Source organism: Diadema antillarum, unplaced genomic scaffold (assembly GCF_040938485.1).
Source record: "Diadema antillarum isolate AM-2024a unplaced genomic scaffold, OU_Dant_1.0 seq00001182_RagTag, whole genome shotgun sequence".
NCBI lineage: Eukaryota > Metazoa > Echinodermata > Echinoidea > Diadematoida > Diadematidae > Diadema > Diadema antillarum.
In genome coordinates this window covers 253,014-259,013 of record NW_027271982.1, presented here as the reverse complement: position 1 = coordinate 259,013, position 6,000 = coordinate 253,014, and positions in this window count along the sequence as shown.

Below are 6,000 nucleotides of genomic sequence, written 5' to 3'. Positions count from 1 at the left end.
CAAGCAAAAGGTATATTATAATTATGTTTTATGCATACGTTTTTAAGCAAACATTTGGTCTCAAAACAATATTGCTCGCAGGCAGCAAGCAAAAGCTTTTGCTCGCAACCAATTGCTTATTTTCATGCATACGGATTCAAGCAAAAGGCCAGCAAAAGCAATTGCTACTTTTTATGCATACGGCCCGATGTCCCTGGATACTCTTTTTTTTTTTTTTTTTACTTTTTCGATTGAAAAATTAACACAAAAAGTGTGCACCAAGTCGTTGAATTTCACTAAAAGTTCAGAAGTTCCCTCGTGTGGCAAGGGGCTTCCTCGCTTGAGTGTCGCCCCCTCAACCAGGAAAAATTCCTGCACATGATATGTGACATGCATTTCCGGGTGCCATTTTCCTGTGCGAAGGTATCACTTCGACTTCGGTGTTTCTGTCCCAGACAGGGTTCACACCTGTAAATAAAATGGAATGTCCCAGACCCCTTCACAAAATCGTACCAAAGATACCAAAATAAATGAAGAAAAAAAAATCAATAATGCAGTTTGGCAAAAAAAAAAAAAAATGAATAGCTGGAGATAAATTGAGTATGAATTCCTCTACAAACTGCATTTTGGTTGGAAGATGAAAGTTTTTCTCGTGGAATTTGAAGGGACTATATTTCATTGGGTGCATAATTTGTTATACAGAAAAAAAGTTGATTTTTTGAGTGAAAAGAGCTCGTAGTCTGGATTTGCAGACCCTTGGACAGAGTTTGAGCTGAAGAACTCGCCTTGGAAATTTGATGGATGAAAGGGTATATCTCACTTATCCATCAGGTTAGTGAAGATGAAATACCTCATTTTTTCCAGCTATTTTACAGAATTTTTTTAATTTTGAATTTTAACACACGTCTCTGTGGGGAATTATTTACCCATGTGAGCCCTACAGGCTATATATAGAGTATGCATGTAATGCACACAAGTCAATGGGAAGTATTTATCCCATACAAGCTCTACTGGTTTATGTTGATCTATTCTGTCAAATCCCTCCCCCCCCCCCCCCTCTACATCCCCTTCTCTACCCCCTCTCACTCTGCTTAACTATATACAAATTGTTTTCTTATTATGTTCTTGTGGTGCTAGATCTTTATACGTATAGTCATCATTGTCACACAACTTTGAATGATTGTGGTATTTTCATGTATTTCTTTGTTTTGGCTACCATTGAAACAGCGCAAAATGCATAAAGTTAATCTGTTTGATAAATCAAAGTCTTATACAGCACTTTGTAGGCAATACGGTGATGATGACACCCCCTTAATCAAGGATAACTGCCTGCATCTATGTATTCATCTCATGAAGAACTAACTAAAACACTGCAAGATTTATTTTTGACAAAAAAAACAAAACAAAACAAAGAGCATCATTTTCAAAAGTGTCCCTTTGATAAGCTTTAAAACCCTTCAGTGTGCTATATTTCTCATATGATGTCGGGGCAAATATCATCAAAAACACATTATTTTATGATGTTAAAAACTCAATTAAGAAATAATCGACCTCTACTTTGATAGTATACATGACATGCATGAAATCGCCTAGCTTATGGAACGCCACGTGTTGTAAAAGTCAGAAAACCCCTTATCACAGGTTTTTACTCTGTGCAAACAACAGAAAAACCACTTATCAGAGGTTCAACTTTGCACTATCAATGCAAAACTATACTGACCAGAGGTTTTTAACTCTGCAAGAGCAATTTAAGAAAAATCTCTGATCAGTAGTTTTATCTCTGCACGCACAGCACGAAACCTCTGATCAGTAGTTTCTCTGTGAATGTGTACTAGTTTCTCTGTTTTTCTGTTATAATGATGTGGAGGAACACTTTCAAGATGATTACTGCTATGTATAGGTAGCACTTCAAGTTTTACTGCATTATCGTAGATTGGAGAAAATTAGATGGATCTTTATTGAAAAAAAAAAACTGCAGAAATTCAGAAAGAAAGTATTAGATGGCCAATTTGATCGAGAAACATGAACTTTAATCTTCTGAGATGCATTGCTAAATTTTAAGAATTAGTATGATGAATTCATCGATTAAGAGGCTTTAGAAATTTTTGCAACCAAAATTTAGAATACATTATGTGAACAACGAAAGAAACAGAAAGTTTCCAAAAAGAAAGAAAAACAAATTGGAGGCATAAACCCACCTAATGAAATATCAACAATGATTACCCTGGTGAAATTACAATAAAAAGATACATCACCAAACCACAGAACATTGTTTCATGGGTTTGATTGTGGACACCTGTTGCGTATTGTGAGATCTATAGTTATTTTATTGAGAGTTCAAGGAACGAGTTTGAATGTATGAGTACTAAGAACACAATGACATCACCGAGACATGGCATTGCATGGTGTGCATAATGGGTCCTATATCGCTCGGACCATGCGGTCAAAAGTGAAGACAGTATAAGCTTTCTTTTAGGGTGATACCAAACATGACAACTGTTATTCTAATATTACAAAAATATGGGCTTAATCGATCAAAGTCGAGCTTCCTCACCTTTTATATTTATAAGCATTGTTCAAATTCAGCTTTAAGATGACAATAATATGTCATACATGACGACTATCTATATAGTATTTTAACACTACAGAAATATAATTGATCAAAGTTAAGTATCCTTATATACCATTTGTTCAGCCATTAACATGGTACCAGTCATGGCGACTGTTATTCTGATGTTACAGAAATATAATCGATCAAAGTCGAGCTTCCCTTAAGGACCCTTATATTTTGTAAGAATTGTTCAAGCTATACTTAAGATGATACCAAACATGACGAATACAGCTATTCTAATATTACATAAATATGGGCTTAATTGATCAAAGTCGAGCTTCATCACCTTTTATGTAAGCATTTTCAAGCTTTAAGATGGCAATATATAGCATACATGTCATGATGACCAGCATTCTAACATTACAGAAATATAATTCATCAAAGTGGAGTTTCCTTTATACCATTTGTTCAACCGTTAACATGATACCAGCCATGACGACTGTTATTCTGATGTTACAGAAATATACTCGATCAAAGTCGAGCTTCCTTTGAGGACCCTACCTTTTGTAAGAATTATTCAAGCTTTAAGATGATACCAAGCATGACGAATATTATTCTAATATAGGTTTTCCCGGTCAATTTCATACTTTCGTCATTCAAGTTCGTATTCCGAGCATTCGATTTCATGCATTCCACGCTCGCAGCACTGAATCAGTAATCAAATTCAAAATCCGGTCATTCGTATTATCGGAGCATTCAAATTCATTATCGGAGCATTCAAATTCACTGTCGGAGCATTCAAATTCACTATCGGAGCATTCAAATTTAGAAGAGGAGCACACATTTCAGCAATGAGCATGTAAATTCATGTCAAGCTGGCGACGGAATCTCGTCGGTCATTCAAATTTTGTGAATAGGCAACCATGTTCCAAATATTAACTGCATTCAATTGAAAAGAAGTCCTGAATTTAGTTAGTTTGGGGCTGTATATTGTGTGTATTTTTTCATTTAGCTTTGAATATATTGGAATTTATGATGAAGATAATTTATTTTGCAGTATAGGTCCACCTTTATCATTGAAAAATTTGAACTCGAGCTTCACGAAAAGGAATATACAGGCACATGACCCTCGGATAAGGACATAAAATGGAGGTCCCGTGCATGCATGAGAGAGTCACAAGTCCACGCAAAAGATCCCACTTCATTTTATTCATCGCAAAGAGGAGGGTGTTTAACCCGGTGAAGTGGTCCCACCTTACATCCAACTGGACCCCATGGAAGACCAGCTATTGTAGCTGAATATGAGCTATTCAGTCATCTTCTTGATGGAAAATGAAACAAACAAACAAACAAACAAACAAACAAACAAACAAACAAACATTTCCAGGCACTGTATAGGCCTATACAGACGAGCATGATAATACGGAAGGTTGGTTGACACCTTCGGGGGAAAAAGCAATTTCGACTATTAAACTGATAACATGAACATACGTCTTGCTTGTTGTTTCTTGCTATCTTATTGGTTTACTTTTGCGGGACTATGTGAGATCATTGTGTGTCAGTTTGTCTTTAAATTGATGCATTGTCATTATGTGGTTAGTGTTGGGGCGTTGTCAGCATGCAGTATCATCAAGAAATATGATTAGATTGTATTTGTGTTGTTCGGATGCACTGCTGATTGGACCTTGCAATGAAATTTATTGAGATGAAAAACAAAGAATACATGTACAGAGAACAATGTAGAACCTTTTAAACAATAATAATTACACTATGCAAGCCTTCATTGGTAGTGTATGCCCTTCTCCTTTCTTAAAAAAGTCTACTCCATTTTCCTCGTTAAAGGGACTGTACAGTACTGGTTGGGGTAGGGATTCATGTTTTGAACATTCCTAAGTGAGATAATGAAAAGCCTCTTATGAAATATGAAAGAGCATGTAATTCTAAGAAGGATTCAACGTTTATTTGATGAAAATTGGTCTTCAAATGGCTGAGATATCCAAAAATATGCTAATAATAAAAGGCGACATGCCACAACTTTATTAGGATCTCTTTGTTTCACCTTGTTTTGGGATATCTCAGCCATTTCAAAACTGATTTTCATCGAATAAACTTTTGATACCCCTTAGAACTGCATGCATGCTCTTTGACATCTCATAGAGTGGTTTCTGAATATCTCGCAAAACGTTAAACGCTAAATCTTCACCTCGACCAGAACTGTACACACCCTTTAAATTGATTGCACGAAGTATAGGAACATGATCGCCTGAAAATGAAATTGAACGCTCCAAACAAGCTCATCGGAACTATCACATGACTATCGCGTAAATTTGAATGCACGAATAGGAAATGAAATGCTCGCTTTTGGAAATTGAACGCCCAAGCGTGAATTTAGATTTTCACGAACACGAAATAGAACTCCCGTAAATGAAATTGATCGCTCGGATTCTGAATTTGAATGCCCGAATATTTTCGCATGCGTGCTCTCTAAAAAAAAATCGAGTGAAAATTTTCACTCTAAAAAGAGTGAATACAAAAACGAGTGAATTTCGAGTGAAATTGGAGTGAATTTTGAGTGAAAATGCTCATTTTCACTCATTTCGGAGTGACGTCAGGGATCACTCGAAGATTTTGGAGTGATCCCTGACGTCACTCCAAAATGAGTGAAAATGAACATTTTCACTCAAAATTCACTCCAATTTCACTCGAAATTCACTCTTTTTTGTATTCACTCTTTTTAGAGTGAATATTTTCACTCGATTTTTTTTAGAGAGTGCCCTGCATGTGTGAATTTGAATGCACATTAATGACTTGGAATGACAAAGTATGAAATTGAACGGGAAAACATATATTACAGAAATATAATTGATCAAAGTCGAGTTTCCAAACTTATGCTGGGTAATGGGTATAGCAGAGAGGAGTATCTGCAGCCGTGATATCTATGGGTTATACACGAATAAATTGCATACTAAAATCTCTTTGTTTATAGCAATTCTTCATGCGCACCCGTGGATTCTATACCATAGTGGATAATAAACGCATGTGTTTACCGCGCACACGATGCTGATTGGTGCATCCCTTTGATGAGCCGCTTGAGACATCACACGAAGTCAGTTATACATGTACCATTATAAGTATGCCTACTCATAGCGCAACGATGGCATGGACGCCGATAGCTTCGTTGATTTTGCCCATTGTATTATTAAGCATATACATAGATTGTGGTACTGTTGAACAACAACAAAAAATTCAAGCTTTAAGATGATATCAAACATGACGACTATTACTCTCATAATTATACAGAAATACAATATTGATCAAAGTCGAGTCGAGTCAGTTTTTGTGCAGGGTATAGCTAAAGCTGTGTGTGTGGAATTGTATCCGCAGGGGCTGCTGAACCGTGGGGTGCAGCTTTCCCCACCCCCATCCCCCCCCCCTCAAAAAAAAAAGATCACGACAAAACCCATGCCTTT